The sequence below is a fragment of the Rattus norvegicus genome, chromosome 7 (assembly GCF_021556685.1).
Source record: "Rattus norvegicus strain SHRSP/BbbUtx chromosome 7, alternate assembly SHRSP_T2T, whole genome shotgun sequence".
Classification (NCBI taxonomy): Eukaryota; Metazoa; Chordata; class Mammalia; order Rodentia; family Muridae; genus Rattus; species Rattus norvegicus.
This window is the reverse complement of record NC_141540.1, coordinates 13995585-14017525: the sequence shown is the minus strand read 5'-3', so window position 1 is coordinate 14017525 and position 21941 is coordinate 13995585. Positions and strand designations below refer to the sequence as shown.

Below are 21941 nucleotides of genomic sequence, written 5' to 3'. Positions count from 1 at the left end.
GCTGGAGGATGGAATCCAGGGTCACCCAGAGTGAATGTGAGGCCAGCCTGAGCTACACCAAATTAATGTCCAGACTGGGTCGGGTGAAGGTTAGAGGCTGGATAAGCCTGGGGTGAGGGGAGTGCTGGGGGGCTGGACCTGGGAGATTCTAGGCTCGATCTAGGTTGGAAGGAGTGGACCCTATCCTTGGCCACCCCCACAGCCCCTCACTGGAAATTCTAGGCGGGACTCCTCCCCTAACCACGCCCCCAGTCCGCTCACTGGGGGATTCTAGGCAGGGTCCACCCTGACCACGCCCCTTTTATTGTTTATTTTAAGACAAGGCATCCCAGAGCTACCTAGTTTGGCCTTGAACTCCGTTTTTTTTTCCCTCAGTCTCCTAGAGCAACATGTCTCACTCCTGTCTTCCTGTCAACATCCAGGAATCTGGTTCACTTTTCCCTCCCTGGTTTCTCGTTCTGCCTGCCAAAAAGAAGTTAAGAAATAAGTGGAAAACAAACACAAAACACAACAAAACCACGAGGCCGGATGGGCAGGAGGCAGACGCAGGACGTCTGTTCGCTCCCCAGCACACGGTGTTCAGAAAGGAGCTGTGTTTACAGAGCCCAGATCAGAAGCCAAACCAGGCTGATGTCCTGCGGCTGCGCGTAGAGCCTGGCTTTAGCCCCATGCACCTGCGCAGCCTAACACACACCACTGTATACAAAAACAGTCTCAGCCATGATTGCACACCACTGTATATATACACAGGGGTCCCAGTGATGACTGCACACCAATTCTGAATACAAGGTCTCCACAATGACTTCACACCACTGCATATACAAGTATCTTGAACACAATTGCACACCAACTGTATACACCAGAACCTTGGTGATGGCTGCACGTGCCTGGGGCATGTACACAGGAAGGAGCTCAGGATTGGGGAGGTGGGGGAGAGGGATTTCAAGTTGCTGGGTCATGTGGTTGATTGTACTTGGTTTGGCTTTTTTTCCGGAAATTGCCAAACTGCATTCTATGGCAGCTGTAACGTCTCCTCTCCTCACCCGTGCAGTTTATTTTTTCAATTTAGTTGTGCAATTGTTTGCACTGCTCTTTTGGCTTCTCCTGGCCTGTGTTCATTCAGTGAGTCCTGGCCTAGGGGCTCCCATCCAGGGTGACTATGACACTTGGGGAGCCCCTGGTATGGAGTGGGTGCAGCCTCTATAGAGAATGCTATAGAACAATGTCCCTAGCACCCATGGGGATCTCAGCTTGGCTTCATCTCCATAGAGACTGTGATGGTCACCACAGATGCTGGCCTTGGCCCTGAGCAAGCCTCTGAAGGACCACTCCTTTGTGCTTCTCCTGGCAGCTGTGATGGGGAACCTCACTGTGTCCCCTGACCCCAGGCAGGCTCTCCTGTCACAGGGGACACTAGAGAAGGCCAAGAGCCATGGATGGAGGTTGACACCCTCTGTCCAGCCATAGGAATGCATGCATGCTGGGATTCCCTGGTGACCCCTCCTAGGATGGATGGACCCAGCCTGTAGCTTCTCAGGGTCATGGCGTGGGGTTGGCCACGTGAGGACAGTGTGTGACCTCACAAAAGGACTCGGAGGAGGGGGGATGTATTTCCGAGGGAAACCACTGACCCAGATGAAAAACAGCATCTTGTGACTCTCTGTCAGCCGTGGCCCCTTTGTTCACAGAGTAAATGGGTCCCTGTGTGGCTATATTTAGAAAAGGGCCAAAGAACAGCCATGAGTAAAATGTCCACGAGAGGCAAAAACAGCCAGGCAGGCTCCTGCTCCCAGCACAGGCCCCAGAATGAGCTGATTTGTGATGACATGGGTGGGGACTGTCACCTTAGTGACAGGAACTGGAGAGAAAGGACCTCTGTTTACCCATCTGGCACTCTGGGGGCAGTGGGTAGTGGCCTTTGATCCCCTCTGACTCTCTGTGTGTGTGTGTGTGTGTGTGTGTGTGTGTGTGTGTGTGGTGTGTGTAGGGTGGCCACAATCATGTGAGAGTTTGTAACCTTGGGAGTGGAGGCTGGGCCCCGTGGCTCCTGTCACCCACTCCCAGCTTCCTGACCCTGAGGAAATGCTGTCACCCTGGATCCATGCCAGGGCACAGGGCAGCTCTGGTCTTGTGAGCCTGTAGCTTCTGGGCTGAAGGGAGGGATGGTTGGGTGGAGAGAGGAGAGGTCTATGCTGGGGACTCAATAAACTCCCACACGTGTCACTAAACCCCCTCTCTGTCTCTCTGCAGCCTCTCGGATGTTACTTTCCCACAATCACAGTGCAATCCCTCCAAGAAAGATCGACCACGTGCTTGGCTCGGTAGTGGGGGCATCAGGCACAGCACTGCTTCTCTGAACATCAGTCCCACACGGAAAAAATGAGGCAGACCCCCACCCCCAGGGGCTCCTGCCTATCCCAGCATCTACAGGCCTCACATGCCTTGGCCTGAGGCCCCTTCCTGTCTTGTCAGAGCCATCAACATGGAACTTCCTGGTCTCTCTGCCTCTGACCCCTTGTCTTGCTCTGAGGAAGACCACATGGAGACATTAAGTCCTGGATGATGCCGGGTGGCCCCCAGCTCATTTGGAATCTACTTGTTATGGGAGGGGACAGGCAGTCCCAGGCCTCAGATTTCACATGGACGTTTACAGAGCTACCCTCTCCAACACGTTCTAGAAGCTCGTATCCAGAGCTGGCTGGCACCGGACCGGTCGATGTCAGGGACAAACATACCCAACTCCAGGGACTCATTTTCAACCCTGCTTTCATTGAGCTGATTCTGTCCCCAGAACCGCTGTCTATCCCAGGACCGCGGCCCCACTGCCAGGTGCCTGGAGTGGAGCTCACGGCACACTCGGAGTTCAGTGAGTGCCACACATGGCCTTGGTTTGGCTGTGCAGGAGGTGACAGCCCAGCCAGAGAAGGGAACAAGTACTGGCCTCTGGTGGCTGCTCCTGTGCTGTGGGAACCTAGAAGTCCCCACACTGCCCTACAGGGCTGGGGTCTGCTCCCTCGGGGGAAGAACTCTAAGAGTCTCATGAACATCCTGCCGAGTGGCTCAGTGAGGCTTGCCCAGTGAGAGTGAGGCAGGAGGATAATAAACACCAAACAAGGGAAGGACTGGAGACATGCCAGGGGTAAAGCGCTTGCAGAGCAGAGCAGGCAGTCACAGGTTCAAACCCACATAAGGATCCAGGCCATGCAGTGCAGATCTGGGGTGTGTGCTGGGGGCAGAGACAGGAGGATTCCTGGGGTCACCCTGCCTCAGGAAACATGGGCCTCGGCTTGTGAGCCCACCCACCAATGCACGCACACACAAACAATAGCAAATGTATTTTAAGAGTGGATAGGGCTGGAGAGATGGCGCTGTGTCTATGACTACTGCTCTCGCAGAGGACCCAGGTTCAGTTTCAGCGCCCACATGGGCTTCACAACCCGTCTGTGACCCCAGCTCTGGAGAACCTGACGCCCCCTGCTGGCCTTCGCAGGTCCTACACTCAGGTTTACAGAATAGCATGAAGGCAAAATACACATAAAATAATTTTATGAGACTGATCCCCAACCTCCTGTGCTGAAGAGGCTCCTTCATAAAATAATTTTGTAAAAAAAAAAAAAAAGATAAGTGGTATATCTGTATACTAGTAAGTTAGACAGTTGGCCTAAAAGACAAAATATTAATTAAAAAAAAGACAGGGCTGGAGAGATGGCTCAGCGGTTAGGAGCACTGACTGTTCTTCCAGAGGTCCTGAGTTCAATTCCCAGTAACCACATGGTGGCTCACAACCATCTGTGATGGGATCTGATGCCCTCTTCTGGTGTCTGGAGAGCGACAGTGTGCCCATATAAATAAAATTAAAAATTCTCAAAGAAAAAAAAAAAGACAAACTGCTGAATCAGGCATGACTCAGGCGAAATTTAAGAGATTGATTGATTGATTGATTGATTGATTGATTTCCTACACGTATACACCCTGGGGCTGACTGACAGCCCTGGGGGTGCAGCGACCGAGCCGGGTCCTCCTCAGGAGCCACCAGGGTGTAACTGAGTCACTCCAGCCTGTGCTGCTGCTTTGGCCACATTCTTACACAGTAGAGCGGATAGGACCTACCCGCGTGAGGCAGAGCTGACCCACAGGAATCTGGATTTGAACTCCCAGCTCTGCGCCTACTCTGAGATGACAGAGGTCCCTGTGGGTCATGATCGAAGGAGAAGCTGTGACTTCTGTCTCAAGCGTTGCAAACCCAACCACACCTCACTGGCTCCAGCCAGCTTTGTCTTTTTCTGTCTGTCTGTTTGCTTGCTCTGGTTTTTAGGGACAGGGTTTCTCGGTGTAGACTTGGCAGGCCTGGAACTCACGACATCCGCCTGCCTCTGCCTGATGAGTGCTAGGACGAATGGCGTGGACTAACCACCGGCCCGCTCTAATGCGGCTTTTTTTTTTTTTTTCTTTTTTTCTTTTTTTCGGAGCTGAGGACCGAACCAAGGGCCTTGCGCTTGCTAGGCAAGTGCTCTACCACTGAGCTAAATCCCCAACCCCGTCTATTGCGGCTTTTAAAAGAGAAACTTTGCAACTTTGCTTAAAATAGTATCAGTCCTGTGACACAGGACCCTAACTCTGCTTTCCAGCTCCTGGGAATTCAGAGAGGTCAGGCGCTGCAGGCAAGGTGACAGAGGCCTGACACCCAGGCCTCAGAAGCCGAGGCAGGAGAGTCAGGAGTTGTGGCCCAGCCTGGGCTGTGTGAAATGCTGTCATAAACAAAGAAAACGAAACAGAGGAATGAATGAACGAAATTAAAGACAGATTGCATCCCTCCGCAGATGGGCACCACGATATTCTCATTTTGTCTTCCAGTTTGTTTTATCCCACAGCAGTCCCTGGAACTCCCAGCCAAGGTCAGAGTGCACAGAGGCACGTGCACCAGCTGAAGGAAAACAAAATTCCAGGGGCCTGTGGCTGCATGGAACATTCGGGAGGGCTGCCGGCTGCTTTGATGTGAGCTACTCGTGGTAGGGCGGGGAACTAGAAGTTAGGTTAAAGCCTAACCCAGGGCCCACAGCTGATAGGTGACCGGGACCAGGAAGCCAGGACGGCTGCAGGCTGGGTGGAGAGCCAGGGAAGTGGGACGCTTTAGGGGAGCACTGACTGTGGGCCATCCATCTTGGCAAGCTGTGGTATGTGTACACACCACACGCCCATACACATACACCACACGAACACACACGGGAACATGGCGCACACACACACACACACACACACACACACACACACACAGAGGAACACAAACCACACCACACACAGGAACATATGCACAAACACATGAACATGTACTCACTTATACCACACACATGACACACACAAACATGCACACACATGCACAGACACACATGAACATTTACATACACATGCATGTGCATGACAATACACGCACACACATTCAAACACACACACACACACACACACACACACACACACACACACACACACAGGGTCTTACTCACTATCCCGGCTGGCTGTGTTTTGTGTGCTCATGCACGTGAAGGCCAAAGGAAGCCCTGCCCTTCTCGGCTGCTGTCTGTCTTGTTTATTGAGAACAGTGGGTTGGGCGGAGCACTTCAAGCTTTAGGATCCTGTTGCCCTGTCTCTCTGGTTCTGAGGTTACACGGGTACTGGAGATCCGAGCTTGGGCCCCCATTTTGCACAACTTTACCAACATAGATGTCTCCCCAGCCCCTAGGCTGGCCTTGAACTTGGGCTCAAGGGCTGCCCCCTCCCGATCTGTAGGACACTGGGTGGAGCTGGGTTGGAGAGGGGACGGACAGCAGGGGTCTTGTCCTTCTGTTCAGGCCTTAGCTGGCAGATTTCTGGGGACTGACTCAAGCTGAGGTCCCTGGTGAGATCAGGCAGTTAGAAGCCGGTCATCACTCCTGGGGGATCCCCATCTCTGAAGCTGCTTCTGCAGTGGGCTGTCCCTCGTGAGGCCAACCCAGGGTGGACTTCCTGCCCAGGTTGGGCTGGTGGCTCACGAGGCAGGAGGCTGCTGCCCTCTGACTGGGACAGTCCCTGTGACTCCAGCCGCCCACCTCAGCCCCTCTTCCATTACAAACAGTGGACGTTCTCACATAACAACAGGGGTTTTCCACCCACACAATGGGTGGCTGCTTAGCCTGAGACCAGCCTTCTCTGCTGGAGAAGGAGGCTTAGGGAAGCCTGAGGCCTGAACCCTTCATTGTGGGGAGCAATATTCCTGGGCTCCACCCTCTCTATGGCCACATGCATAGACAGACATCTCTCGGGTACCCCAAATCACACAGTAGGGGCTGAGGCTCTAGGACATTTGTCACCTCACCTTAGATATGACTGACACCCAGATGCTGGAGGTGACTTCTCATCCCACAACCCCAAACGCTCTGCAGGGCGCCTACGGTGACCCCGATCCTACCTCTGGAGGATCAGGGTCTGGCTCCACCACACTCAGCTTCTCATTTTTTTTTTTTTTTTTTTTTTTTTTTGAGGCAGTTTCTCTGTGTAGTCCTGACTTGTCCTGGAACTCACCCTGTAGACCAGGCTGGCCTTGAACTCACAGAGATTCGCCTGCCTCTGACTCCAGAGTGCCAGGACTAAAGCTGTGCCCCCCACCTCCCCACAACCCACCCGTGCACCTTCCTATTTTGAAGTGCAGATTCACAGAAGCTATCCCTGTGCTGTCCCTGTGCCGGATGGTGTCGCACACTTGTGTCCTGGTCACCCTCAGTAAGCTGTGCTTCAGTGGGTAAGACCACGTGCTTTGCAAGGGCGAGAAACCCAAGTTTGAGTCCCAGGCATGGCTGTGTGGATCTCTAAAACAGAACTGAGGTCGAGATGAGAGTCTCACAGGCAACAAGCCCAGCTCCAGGTCCAGTGAGAGACCCTGTCTCAAGGTGACAGAACTTGACTTTCTCAGACCTCCACACGTGTGCATCTGCATACCACACTCACACACATGCACTCACAGATCGCCTGCCCCCAAGGTTCCCAGTACCTTCTCCCAACATGCACCAGGACACGGACGTAGTTGTGATCCCCCTCCTCAGTGCCTGAGGACACATCCCAAGACCCTTAGCGATAATGAAAAAGAAAACAGAACCAGACATTATAACCATCAATAAGAGACACAAAGTCAACTACAATTGTAACAAAATTACCACATCTCTACCAATCAGCACAGAGGTTCCTGCCTACCAGTCCCTGGCTCAGGAAGCTGAGGCACAAGGTGGCCATGAGCTTGAAAACAGCCTGGGCTGCAGAATAAAGCTGTCCTACTGAAGACAAGTGGGCAGACGGGAAAGAAAGGGAAAGCCACCGCGGAGGGTGAGGGCAGCAGGTAGCAAGGGGAAGACATTTTGCCTTTGGGGCAAGTTGATCACAGCAGCTCCCACTAATACCTTCAAGGACACCAAGCCTGCTGTGGTCTGAGACACTGTCTTGCTGTGGGGCTCTCCGACCATGACCTGGGTGAGCCATGGCAGCTGGACACTTGGTGCCAGGCTCCTCGCTCCTCTTTAAATACGGGGTGATCCAGAGTCTTCAGATACTCTCTTCCTGCCTCTTCACAACCAAGATTCCACTTAGGATGCAGGGAGGATGGAGATGCTTGCTTGGGTGACTGAGTGAGGGGGACAGAGTGGACTCTCTTCCCAAAGCTAAGACGGGCAGAGACCTGCTCTGACCCTAAGCAGCCTGGGTAAAATCTGGGAACGTGGTGTGTGCGCACGTACATGTGTGTACACACGCATGTGTATGTGTGTGTGCATGTGCGTGCGTGCATGTGTGTACATGAGTGTGTATACACACGCATGTGTGTGAGAGTGTATGTGTACATGTGTGTATGTGTGCCTGTGTACGTGTGTCTGTGTGTATGCATGAGTGTGTGCATGCAAGTGGCAGGCACACCGGGTGGGGCTTGGAATGGGAGGAAGCAGGGACTCAGCTCAGACCCACAGGCTCAGGCTCCACTGGGGGGACAGCTTCCTAGTTGACATTTCCATGTTGCCTCTGCCTGCTCCCCTCCCAGTCCCACCTCAAAGTCTCCAAGAGCCCAGACTCTGAAATGTCAGTGGGTAGCCTCCTGGAAGGATCTGAAAACAAAGAATCCTCACTTCTCTTTTTTCTGCCCCTCAGAAACAACCAAGGAAGCCAGCCCCGGTCTCACCAGCTCAGCAAGGGCATGGGAAACCCCCAAGACTTTTCCTGTGTCTTCTCAGGAGGAGGTCGGACGTGAGAGAAACTCCAGAGAACCTGAGGGGTTTTAGAGCTGGGCTTCTGAGTCTCCTGGGACCCAGGGCGGCTGGGCTTCCACCTTTTGTGGATAAGAGTCTCATGTAGCCCAGGCTGTCCTGGAACTCTGTGTAGCTGAGGATCTGTTTCCACCTCAGGAATCCTGGGATGGTAGGTGCCACTCCCCGGCTTGGTTTCTGGGTACTGAGGGTGAAACCAGGACCTCGTGCACACTGGGCAAGGGCCCTGCCCACTGAGCACCAGAAACGGGGCCATTTTACATAAGAGGAGGCAAGTTCATTGACTCAGAATTTACCGCTCAGAGCATGAGCATCCTGCCAGAGCTGAACAATGTTTGACCATACTAATTCCAGAACATTCCATCACCACAGAACTGGCCCTACTTCGATAAGCTGTTCCAATTAAGCCAGGTGCGATGGCATATACCCGTCATCCCAGCACTGAGAAGGCTGAGGCAGGGGGATTTCTGAGGGGGAGGTTAGCCTGGACTATAGAGTAAGTTCAAAGCTAGCACAGGCTGAAGAGTGAGGCAGCTTCGACCCAGAAACGAATCACAAAATACACATAAATAAACAGGCTAGACCCTCAGGTGGGCCAGGCTCGGGAGAGCCATTAGATTTCTGGTTTGACGACAGAACACACTCTGGCTAAACCTTCAAGCTTTACTTACTCCCGGGCTGGCAAGGTGGCTGAGTGGTAAAAGGTACTTGTGGCCAACCCTGACGTGATGACCTGAATCCCAGGTCTGCGTGGTGAAAGGAGAGAGCTGCCATCTGACCTTTGGCCTCCAAATGTGTGCCCTGGCTCGTGCCCACACATGAAAGAGATAAACGGGAGGAAAATTTTAAAGCAAAATCTTTAGTTCTTGCTTAGGCTGCTTGGGAGAATAGTAGGCAGCTATGAAAAAGGTCAAGGGTAGATGAAGTTCTGGGGTGAGGGTCATGCTGGATCAGAAGGAAGGGTCGACAGACATGTGGGGAGGGGAAAGTTCCTTATAGGGAAGCCAATGGAAAACAGGGACTCACCAACCCTGTCCTGGATTGGCTGTGAATCTGGGTAGAAGCTGTGTCCTTTAGAATTATCTGAACGTGACCTCTGCCTACAGGGGTAGGGTGGAGTGTGGTTCAGTGCGCTCCTTTTTCCCACGAGTCTGCCACACACAAGCTGCACAGATGCTGGGTGGAGACAGCCCAACCTTCCCTCCTTAGGGTCCTGAGCTCTCTGAGGACGTGCACATGCGGTCCTGTGCTGGGGTGACTGATTGGTTGGTAGAGTGATTGCCTCACACATGGAAAGTCTTGAGTTCTACCCCAGTGATAAGGGACCATGAAGTGTGGGCTCTCACTCAGTCATCCAGGTCTGCCTCAAATTCATAGTGGTCCCCCTGCATCAGCCTCCTGAGTACTGGGATGACAGGCATGAAATATGATGCTCAATTCAGAGAAATTAGCTTTGTGTTTGGAGACAGGGTCTCAGGTAGCCCAGGCTGGTCTAGAACTCAGTATGTAGCTGAGAATGACCTTGAACTCCTGATCCTCCCGCCTCTGAATCCTCAGTGCAGGGGTGACAGGTGAGAACCTATGTCACAGAGCATGTGTCCATAAGAGTCATCTATGTTGGAGCAAGCAGTAGAATGAATGCCCTTCACTTTTTATGGCTGAGTAATATTCCACTGTATGGACGTACCACCATATGGGTGGATGTTGTTTTTACTTCTCAGCTGTGAAGACGCATGTGCAACCACCTGTCCCCACCCTGGCTTTCCATTCTTCTGAGGATACAGCAGGGTGGAGTGGGGGTGAGGTTATTAGGAAATTCTGCACTCTCTTTAACAGCCAGCTTCCCTGTGTGAAGCTGCGAAGTTCTCTTAACTCGACAGACAACCCCACGCTCTCCTTAACCCTGCACCCTCCTCTGCTAAAGCGGCTCAGGGTCCGTGAGTCTCCCGAGTAGGCTGAGGTAGGGGTGCCCTGCTGCCTCTGCACAAATGGCTCAAGCTTCCTGAAATAGGACAAAGGTCACCGTGAGCCCTCAGGCGGGAAAGAAAAGCAGGCGGTGACTTTGATTTCTTTTTATTTGGCCTCGCTCCAGGATGCGTCTGGGAGGCTTCTGGGAAACTGAACTGCCCAAGAGAAGCAGAGCCAGCCTGAGACGTGCACGCGTGCAGCCACTAGCAGCCGCGCGCAGTTACCCACGTCTGTATGCTCTCTCGCTGCCCTAGGCAGAGACCCGGTGCACAGGCGCACAGGCGCACAGGCTCCCGTGACTTGCCGCAGGGCTAGCCAGAGACAGTCAGCCAGGTCACCTCCTGACGCACACGGGACACCACCATAGGCAAAGCCCCAGGGACTCCGCTGTCTCCGCAGATCTGCAGAACATGGGTGAAATCCACACATTCTGCAGACACCGGGCCTTAATTGTTGAAAATCCCAAAAGCCAAAAGCCAGGGTGTCACCTTCCTTGCAGGAGGGAAGCCTCAGTACTTGTCAGCAGGGTGTTTGTTTTGTTTTGTTTTACTGATAGTGACAGGGATGAAAGCCAGAATATCAGCCAGCTAATAAATCTAACCTGGCCTCTTCAACCCCTCTTTTTAAGAGTCTTGCTTATGTAGACCAAGCTGTCCTGGAAATTGCTGTATAGGTAGACCAGGCTGGCTTTACCTCCGAGCTAAGGGACCCGCTTGCTTTTACCTCCGAGTGGTTCACTACAAACAGCTCCCAGACCTCTTCAGTCTTTATTTTGAAACAGGAATTCACTGAGGATCTGGGCTGGCCTTGAATTTACAACCCTTCAAAATGTCATTCTTCAAAATGCTGGTGTGGCACATGTGTGTCAGCCACCCTTACCTTGGCTGTCCAAGGCAACCGTCAGTTTTCTGTCTGGGTTGCAGCCTGAGGTCAACAGGTTCAGTCAGAACCCTCTCCACCGCACATACCAGGTTCCTGTACCATAGACACACAGATACACACACACACACACACACACACACACACACAGAAACACACACATATAGACACACACACATAGACACAGACACACAGACACACATAGACACAGACAGACACACAGACACAGACACACACACACACAGACACACACATAACACACACACACACACACACACACAGAGGCCTGGTTCCCTGGGGACATTGGTTGGGGTCATTCTCTATGGGGTGCCCTGGGCCCTGCCCAGGAACTCCACCATCTTCTTGCAAGGGGGGTGGAGACATCGCTCTAAGAGATTTGGGTCACACGGCTGGTTGGGGTGATCAGATTCTCCGGTCTTTGTCTACAGGCTGTAGTTGGGAGGATTTGCACCTTGGACGAACTCCCACACGTGAAAAACCTCCGGCTGGCATGAAGCCAATGTCCCTGGCCTGTCTGTGACTCGTCTGCCTGAAGTCAGGAAATGGCTGGAGAGGCAGTGACTGTTAAGGAAAACATCCCAAGAATGTAAACTTCCCTTCTGCCGCTGGCTCCTGAGACAAGCTCTGGAAGGCTCCGCTCCGGCTCCCGGTGTTCCCAGCTACAGCCAGGCACCTGCAGGATTCACCGCCCGTGCAGGGTTCCAGTGACAGTTATCAAGCAGAGGCCCCTGTGGCTCACCTCCTAGGGAAGCTGGCTGTGGCACAGCTGGCTTCAACTGAGGCATGCGGGTGGGTGTGACCTCATCTGGCCATCAGGCGGGGCAGTGACAGGTGGGAGAGCATGTGTGGAAACACAAGATGCACAGAATGTGTGCTCTCACACACATACATGCATGTACACGCATGTTATACATACATACACACATGCACAAAACATGCACACATGTGCACACACATGCATACACCATGGACACACATACATGCACACAGATTATGTGCACACACACACACACACACACACACACACACACTGCTTGGGGCTTGTCTCCATTCCGCCTCTCAGGCCTCTAAGAGCCACTAGGGTGCAGGTGCCCTGATATCCTAAGTCTATGGGAGTCCCAGCTTCACATGGCCTGAGGTCTCCCCCACTAGTCCACCCTCTTCACCATCTTTCCTAAACAAAAGACTCCCAGTGCCCCCGAGTGACCATTGCTCACTGGTAAAAGACTGAGGAGGCTTCCTGGGAGGGGCAAAGAAACACGGGTTCTCACACAGCAGGACTGCAGGCCTAGAGGGGAGGGGTGGAGTGTGCAGACTCGGTGGCCCCAGGAGGCCAGTCAGTCAGATCTGAGCTCGAAACAAAGCTGCATCCATCCTGGGGTCCTAGAGCCTGTCTGCAGGGTCATGCAGTCACCTGGCAAGGCCTCTCTGCTCCGAATCCTGACACAGAATAGGGTGTCCACCTCCCTGGGCTACTGAGATGGCTTGGCAGATAAAGCGGCCTGCGGCCAAACCCGGCTACTGAGAATCATCCCTGGACACACAGAGTAGAGAGAGATCCATCTCCCACAAAAGTTTGTCTTCTCTGGGTTCGGTCCCCAGCTCCGAAAAAAAGAACCAAAAAAAAAAAAAAAAAAAAGTTGTCTTCTCACCTCCACATGCATACCCAGCCACAGACACACACAGCAGACACCATACCCACAAACCACACACACACAGCACACACCACACAGCACACAGCACACACACAGCACACAGCACACACACAGTACACAGCACACACAAAGTACATAGCACACACACAGTACACAGCACACACACAGCACACAGCACACACACAGTACACAGCACACACAACACACACAACATACACACAACACATACCACATACACAGCACCCACCACATAACACACACACATACCACACATACCACGCACAACACAACACACACATACCACACATAACACATCACACACCACATAGCACATACAAACTCACTCAGTCACAACCGCCTTGTACGATAGAATGAAATCCTGTCACTATGGCCTTTCCTCACTGGGGACAGATAGTGAGAATGTTTGGGAAGGAAAGGAAGGATTCTCCATCTCAGGCTCATTCGTAAACCAGCACTTGGTACCCAGTCTGAGATCCCAGCATTGGGAGGGTGAGGCAGGAGGATAGCATATTTGGGTTACTTAGAGAAGCTGTGTCAGAAGGAAGTCACGCAGCCAGGCGGTGCCTTTAATCCCAGCAGAGGCAGGCGTATCTCTGTGAATTCGAGGGCAGCCTGGGCTACAGAACAGCCAGGGCTACACAGAGAAATCCTATCTTTTTTTTTTTTTTTTTTGGTTCTTTTTTTCGGAGCTGGGGACCGAACCCAGGGCCTTGCGCTTCCTAGGTAAGCGCTCCACGAGAAATCCTATCTTAAAAAAAGAAAAAAAAAATCAAATTAAAAAGTATGCTACGAAAAGAAAAGACAGCACATCCACTGACATGCTGCAGCCTCATCTGTCCTCCGAGCACGGTTGACACCGAAGTAGACTTTAATGGCCAAAGTTTCAGCTTTCCTGCGAAAAGTTACATGCATGTGAGCGTCCATGTAGACATCTTACAGTGCACATGACTGGGAAAGCTATAGGTAGCTAAGTTTCCCTAGAACTATTTCAGGGCTGGTACGAGACACAGTGGCGCAAGCGCAAGGCCCTGTGTTCGGTCCCCAGCTCCGAAAAAAAGAAAAGAAAAAAAAAAAAAAAGAGACACAGTGGCGGTACAGTTGTAGAGCTCAGAAATTACAGCAATACTAGGGGTGTGGTCAAGGTGAAGCTCCCACTGAAATCCCTCAGTGAGCGACCTGGGGGCGTGGTCAGAGAAAGTCCCGCCCACAATCCCCGCAGTGAAGGGGTTGGAGGCGTGGTCAGGGTTGCACTCTGTTTTAGCATGAGGCATGATAGTTTCCTCTCCCATTACTGCAAAATAATAGCCAAAGCGAGCTAGGAGGTAACTCCATACACTTTGGAGACAACTAAGAGAATTAACGTCATGCAAATGTCTGCACAGCTGAGCGCGAATGAAGGAACGGACATAGCCTTTCCTGCAGCAGATGGCCAGCGGGAACTTCTAGAAGGAAATTGAAATTAGGGAATCATTAACGGATTGTAGCAGTAGAAAGGTCAATCCCGGGAGTCCACTCGTGCGCTTAGAGTATCTTCACACAAGTTACTGATTGACAGCAAGGGAAATGCAAGAGTAATTAAAGCTGAGGTGTGTCTCTGTATCCTGGAACACAGGACAGCAGGGACTCCTGATGCTGCGCATGTGCACAACGGTCTGCACTTTCTGCAGGCACGCAGCACCCAAATACAGAATCCCAGAACTTCCTGGGAGACATTAGAAAACTCCTAACTTGGGTGGTGGTGGTATTTGTACTAGCTGGTTTTGTGTGTCAACGGACACAAGCTGGAGTTATCACAGAGAAAGGAGCCTCGGTTGAGGAAATGCCTTCATGAGACCTCCATAAGGCATTTTCTCAACTAGCGATCAAGAGGGGGAGGGCCCAGCCCATTGTGGATGGTGCTGTCCCTAGGCTGGTGGTCTTGGGTTCTATAAGAAAGCAAGCTGAGAAGCCAGGGGAAGCAAGCCCGTAAGTAACATCCCTCCATGGTCTCTGCATCAGCTCCTGCCTCCTGACCTGCTTGAGTTCCAGTCCTGACTTCCTTTGTGGCAGTGTAAGCTGAATAAACCCTTTTCTCCCCAACTTGCTTCTTGGTCCTGATGTTTGTGCAGGAATAGGAACCCTGACTAAGTGTTCTTGTCTACAGTGAGTGGTTTGTCCCCAAGAGAAGGTTAGAATCAAGAATGTGAAGGGGGGGGTTGGGGATTTAGCTCAGTGGTAGAGCGCTTGCCTAGGAAGCGCAAGGCCCTGGGTTCGGTCCCCAGCTCCAAAAAAAAGAACCAAAAAAAAAAAAAAAAAGAATGTGAAGGGGCCAAGGACACGGCTCAGTGGGTCAGTGGATTTTACAGGCCTGAGTTCAAATTCCCAGCAGCCACAGAACATAGGCCTGGGGCTGTGCATGCCTGAACCCTGAACAATGGCACTCACTGCCTGCGGAGACAGGAGGATGGCTGGGCTGCTGATCCCTGCCCAGCTCCGTGAGTGAGGCTCTGCCTCATGGGGATAAGATGAACAGTGACGGAGCAGGGAACCCAAGTCCTCTTCTGGCCTCTGTGTACACACACTTACACACTCACACACTCACACTCTCACACACTCACACTCACACACCACACACACTCACACACCACACACACTCATACACTCAAACACAGACTCACACACTCACATATACCACACACTTTCACACATGCCAAGCACACTCATACACACACATACTCACACTGACACACACAATCACACTGACACAGAAACACTCACAGACACACACACATATACTCACATACACATACACACTCTCACACACTCACACTCATGAAAACACACTCACATACACACACCCAAACACACGCACTGACACACCACACACATACACTCACACACACTCACACACCACACACATTCTCACACACACCACATGCTCACACTCACAGTCTCACACTAATGCACACACACTCATATACACATTCTCACACACTCACACTGACACACACACAGTCACACTGACACACCAAACATGCACACTCACACACATTCACACAAACACACTCACACAGTCACACTGACACACCACACACACTCACACACACACCACACACACACTCACACACACACCACACACACACACTCACATACTCATACACTCACACACACAGTTGTGTGTGCCTGTTTTCTGAGCACTGAGGCGAAGGCAGGAGGATCTTGTTTTGAGATCAACTTGGAGCTCAGAGGCATAGAAAACCTAACAAATTAAAAGTGGAAAAGAAAGCAACTGCCCCTTTGCTGGGGAGGCCTGTCACCTGGGTGCTGTGTAGATCCCGGACTGGGTGAGCCCAGGGAGGGGTTCACAGTAAACAGAGGCCAGAATGACATGGGCCTAGGCCTCACAATCGCTGCCCAAGGGGGCTGGGACAGACTCTCACCAAGAAAGACAATGAATGGGGACTGGAGAGATGGCTCAGCGGTTAGAGCACTGACTGCTCTTCCAGAGGACCTGAGTTCAATTCCCAGCAACCACATGGTGGCTCACAACCATCTGTAATGGGATCTGATGTCCTCTTCTGGTTTGTCTGAGGACAGCTACAGTGTACTCATATACAAAATAAATATTTAAAAAGAAAAGAAGTCCTTCTCCCTCGACACCTCCGCCTGGCCAATGCCATCCCTATGCAACCTCACAGGGCCGGGCCTCAATGTCAGCATTACCATCACGGCTGTCTCTCATTCACCACGCAGTTAGGGAACAGCACTTTCTACATCCTCACAGGGAGCAAGCTGATGTCCAGTGTAGCAGATTCCACTGATCCTTCTACTGGTGCTATTCTGGGTAGCCCAGGGGTGGGGGGTGGGGGGTGGGGGTGGGGTGGGGGCTCAACTTTCCTAACCCTTAAACCATGAAAGGGGCAATACAAAAAGAGGGAAAAAATTAAAAAAAAATAAAAATAAATTAAAAAGGGGTTGGGGATTTAGCTCAGTGGTAGAGCGCTTGCCTAGCAAGCGCAAGGCCCTGGGTTCAGTCCTCAGCTTCGGAAAAAATAAAAAAATAAAAAAAAAATTTAAAAAAAACAAAAAAGAGGAAATAGGGCTGGGGATTTAGCTCAGTGGTAGAGCGCTTACCTAGGAAGCGCAAGGCCCTGGGTTCGGTCCCCAGCTCCGAAAAAAAGAACCAAAAAAAAAAAAAAAAAAAAAAGAGGAAATAAATACATTTTTTAAAAAGGAAGAAGACGAGAAAAGACAATAATGTCCAGAGAGAAGGCTCACTGAGTTAAGGTGCTTGTGGCTAAGTCTGACCACCTAAGGACCCCCGGCCTCCTCCTCCACTTCCATTAGGTACTGGTCTGGAAATGGCAGCCGATGTGATGGGGCAAGAGGGAGATAAATGCTAGGCGAATGGGGACAGAGGAGGTAAGGCTGCTTGTTAAAGGTCTCCTGGAACCTAAGGTCTGTGGTCCTGCAGAGGCACTGCAAGACATGGGTGGCTGCCTCAGGGCCATGGAGAAACAGCAAGGAGACAGCCTGCTCCAGGGCAGTAGGATTTGCATATTAATCAGATCCTCTGAGGAGGAAGAGAGGACCTCAGAATGTCAGTATCCCGAGGCAGGAGGGTCTCTGAGTTCAAGGCCAGCCTAGTCTACAGAGGGAGTTCCAAGACAGCCAGAGGAGCACAGAGAAACCCTGTGTCAAGAACAAAAACTAAACTAAACAAACAAACAAAAAAAGTAACAGAGACCAAAATATAGTATTCATGGGTTGTTTTCCCTCAAAACTGACAGCTGGAGACTTGCACAGAGCTGGGCTGGGGTGTGCCCAGGAAGGCTGAGGCTGGACGCTGGCCCTGTGGAACTTTCTCCTGTCAGCGACCATATTTCTTCTCCACCCTCCTCTGACCTTTGCTCTTCTGATGACGTAACTCTCCTTGGCCTCTCTGTGGGAACTCGAGTTCACAGTGACCGGCTTACACCGTGGCCTGGGTGACGCACCCATCTGAGCTCTCACGTTCTTCAGCCCAGGTTGGTTGGTCACACCATGCACTGTAGCACAAGTCACCTTCCCGGGGAAGCCAGCTTCTTTTCCAAGACCACCCTCCGGCCCAACCTTCTGATTGATTGATTGATTTTGTGGTCTGTTTGTTCAGGTGTGATTAGAACGCCATCCCTGAGATCTCAGGTTCCTGCCTCTTCTCAGATTTCTACAGTCTCATGTTTGGATGGGCTCCTCCACCTTTGTGTGGAACCTGTGACAAGAATCGGGAAGCCCCGATTCCACATCTACCTGTCACTGAGGGTGTCACCCAGTTTCTGCCACAGTGTGGAGGGGTCCTGAGGACATCTGAGACAGACACCCAGACACGAGGGCCACACCATGTGGACTCCAAGACAGGAACGCCGAGACAGGAAGTAGCTTTCAGAGTGTTGGAATGGAAGTGGCCGGGGACAAAGCGGGAACTTTGGGCTAGCTTAATATTCTGGGAATGGACCGGAAGGACAGGCACACAAGACTGTATAAAGTCTTTATCTTAATAAAGTTGCTAGAAGTAGACTTGGGGGCATAGCCTTCAATCCCAGGCAGAGCAGGCAGATCTCAGTGAGTTCTAGAGATCAGTACAAGCCGCACAGAGAGAACCTGTCTATATAAACAAGACACACCCACCCGAGTCTTCCATTCTCTCTTCCTGAAGACCTTGGATCATCCTATTTCCCCTTTCAGACTGCTGACCCAGGTGCCCTGGCTGTGCCTCAGGAACTCTTGGCTGCAAAGGAAACCGGAGACTTGAATTTGATTCCTGAACCCTATGAACCGTCCATCAACCTGTTTGGCCACCCATCCATCCATCCATCCATCCATCCATCCATCCATCCATCCACCCACCCGTCCGTCCATCCATCTACCCATCCACCAATCCACCCATCCATCTATCCATCCACCCATCCACCAATCCACCCATCCACCAATCCACCCATCCATCCACCCACCCACCCGTCCGTCCATCAATCCATCCATCCACATATCTGTCCATCCATCCATCCACCCACCCACCCATCCATCCATCCACATATCTGTCCATTCATCCACCCACCCACCTACCCACCCACCCATCCACCCACCCACACTTACACACATGAACACCCCATTTGTATAGCACTGATTCTTATTGTTTCTGGACTTTGATCCCTAGTTTCTCTTTCTGAGCTGAGTGAGATCACAAGAACTCTGACGCCTTAAGTCACCTAGCAACCGCACACATATCCTGAGAACAGTCAGGAAGCTTCTCGAACAAAGTGTAACTCACACTCCCGCACTCACTGCCACGGCAAAGAGAAGATTAAAAACCAACCTTCCCTCCGGTCTGACTGAGTCTCCTCCCCCCTTCCCGCCCCCACCCGGCCAGGGCAGGCTGAAGAGTGACCTGCAAGGCTGCATGCCAGGTGCAGGATTGGGGACCTACTAGGGTACAGGAAGCTGTGGTTTCAGCATCTCTGAGGACCAACTGAGGGAGCATTGTGTCAGGGCCAACTTGACCTCTGTGTCACTTAAAAAAGTCTGACCTTGAGCTGCTCTAAGGATTTCCCACTGTCTTTGTGGAAAAGTTTTGAATATTTTTTCTTTTTAATCAGCCAGGTGTGTGATGGCCATGAGGGTTATTCCAGAACTCAGGGAATATATGTGAGACCATCTCGAAAACGTGTGTGTGTGTGTGTGTGTGTGTGTGTGTGTGTGTGTGTGGTTATGTGCAGTGTGCATGCGATTGTGTGTGTGTGCACTTGCAAAGGTTAGACGATGACTCACAGAGTCACAGCTGCCCTTCCCCAGGCACTGATCTCAGGGGTCTGGCATGGGGAAGCCGCCTACCCACTGAGCTGCCCATCTTCACTTCTCACAAAAGTTATTATTTTTTTCAGGGAGAAATTATGCAAAAACTATGACCTTGAGTTTGTCTCTCTCCCTCAACTCCTTGCTAAAGATTTTCACCTAAAGAAGCAATGAAGGAGAACATTCTATCCCCAGGATTCAGACGGGAGGGACACAGATGAGTCGTAGAAGGAGCTAGACGGGTAAAAAGCTAGAAGAAAACCATCAATCACAGTGTCGTTTGCCTGTCAAATGTAAAAATGTAAAAATCGCAACAAATCAATAACAAAAATCCTAAGGAAATATATTCAGAGTTCTTAGGAAACCTGCTGAGGCAGTTAAGTGTGATAGACACACAGTCATCATTCGAATACTCCGGAGGCAGAGGCTGAAGGATCAGAAGTTCATGTTCATTCATCAGACAAACTGTGATTTTACAGGCCAGCCTGGGCTACATGAGACACTGTGACCAAAAACTCAAAAGTAAAACAAACTCACTTAAATACAAGCCAGGGACTTCCTTCTGTGATGACTGTTTCCGAGGGCAAAGATGGAGGCTGGGTGAGCCTACCATTCAGCCACCCAACACACGCACCTGCACACGCGCGCGCGCGCGCACACACTCAGACACGCGCGCGCACACGCGCGCTCACACGCACACGCACGCACCCATGCACGCACGCACGCAGCAAGTGTGGCTGCAGAGTCATGGGGTGGGACCTTATTCCTTAGACTGTGGGGTCTTACGGGGATATGACTTGGCCGGAGGGACGCCGACATTTATTTATGTACTCGGCAAGGTCTGATGTAAGAGAAAGTTCTAGAAGCCGAGCAGGATGCAGCCATCCTAGCGCTTAAACTGAGGCAGTGAGCTCCCCATTTGCTGCAGATTGGGGTATACAGCAAAACTCTGCCCTAGAAGCACAAACCTAGGGGCTGGGGTGGCGGCTCCGTGGAAGCCCTGCCCTGCAAGGATGAGGGTCTGTTAGAGGCACCAACCTTAATTTTCAAAGCTGGGTTTGGGGTCGTTGAGGTGGCTCAGCGGGTTAAGGGCGCTTGCAGGGCCAAGGCTCAAAACTCTGGGCATCAGGACCCACGTGGTGGGACTCCAATAGGTTGTCCTCTGACCTCCATAACACATTAAAAAATAATGGTGTAATTTAGGGTGTTTAAAAAATATTTTTGGGGGTTGGGGATTTGGCTCAGTGGTAGAGTGCTTGCCTAGCAAGCGCAAGGCCCTGGGTTCGATCCCCAGCTCCGAAAAAAAGAATAGAAAAAAAAATATTTTGTATATATGTTTGTGTCTTTGTGCACACGGGTGTGACAGGCCAGCCCCCACAGGGGTCGGATCCCGTAGAGCTAGAGTCACACGCAGTTCTCAGACCCCGACCCGCGACCTGGGTGCTTGGAATTGAACTTAAGTACTTTGCAAGCAAGGCTGGCTCGCTCAAACGTTGACGGGAGCATTACCAGGAGGGTGACAGAGGGCTTGGGCTGCGCGCGGCGGGGTGGGGGGAACCCCTAGCCAGGTTACGGGGGGGGGGGGCGGTACTCGTTCATCATTTCTTCCCTTTAAATGTCAGCCACAGCTGTTAGAGCGAGGGCCCGCAGGCCCAGCACAAAGAGACCCGGGGCAGCCCCAGGCTGTAGGAGCTGTGGCAGGGGCTACTGTCATTTGCGGAGAGGTGGCGGGTCCAGGCTCTGGGGTGCAGGGGTGGTGGGGAACAGAAAAGGCTGGCGGAGCCTTCCGGCTGCCACCGGTAACAAGCACATGGCAGGAAGGCCTCGGTTTTGAAATCTGGAAAAGGGTAACCAGGTTCTCGGGTGCCCCGAGGTGGAGCCTGAGCCGGGAAAAACCCGGAGTCCCCAGTGACGCAGCACATTCCAATCCGCACCCCAGCCGGGTCAGGTGACCCCCCACTCCGCTCTTCCCCGCGGGATTCGGCATCTGGGGCCACGGCGAGGTCTCCCGGTGCTCACCGGGACCCTGCCAGCCCGGGAGCGACCTGTTACTCTCCCCCAGTGACGCAAGTGCTTAATCCAGCAGCGGCTGGCTCACGTGTCCCTGAGCAGGTGCACCTGTGACAGCTTTGGTGCTGTCCCCACGCTACCTCACGGGACAAGGGACACCCGCAGGGCTGGACACTGCCGCCCTAGGGAGAGTCAGAGAGAGTCTCAGGGTCCCTGCAGGGTCCCAGCCAGCCCAGACTCATAATCTCAGGTACCGCCCTCGGGGCAAACCCTGAACAGTTTCTTTCGTGTGAGTTTTTTGTTT

General features: G+C 52.0%; 1 protein-coding gene across 6 annotated transcripts in view; it reads right to left on the bottom strand.

Annotated features, from left to right (window-relative positions):
- The window catches only part of Gng7 (G protein subunit gamma 7), a 63350-nt gene that overhangs the window by 13207 nt on the left and 28202 nt on the right, over positions 1-21941 (bottom strand). The window contains exon 1 of one of the 6 annotated variants that reach the window (XM_087558855.1): positions 18467-18556. The exons of 4 other annotated variants lie outside the window; for them this stretch is intronic. The gene's annotated coding sequence lies outside the window, so the exon portion shown is untranslated. Of the gene's footprint in view, positions 1-7021; positions 7045-18466; positions 18557-21941 lie in introns of those variants that run through there. One more of the 6 variants, XM_087558856.1, reaches the window with a different exon arrangement.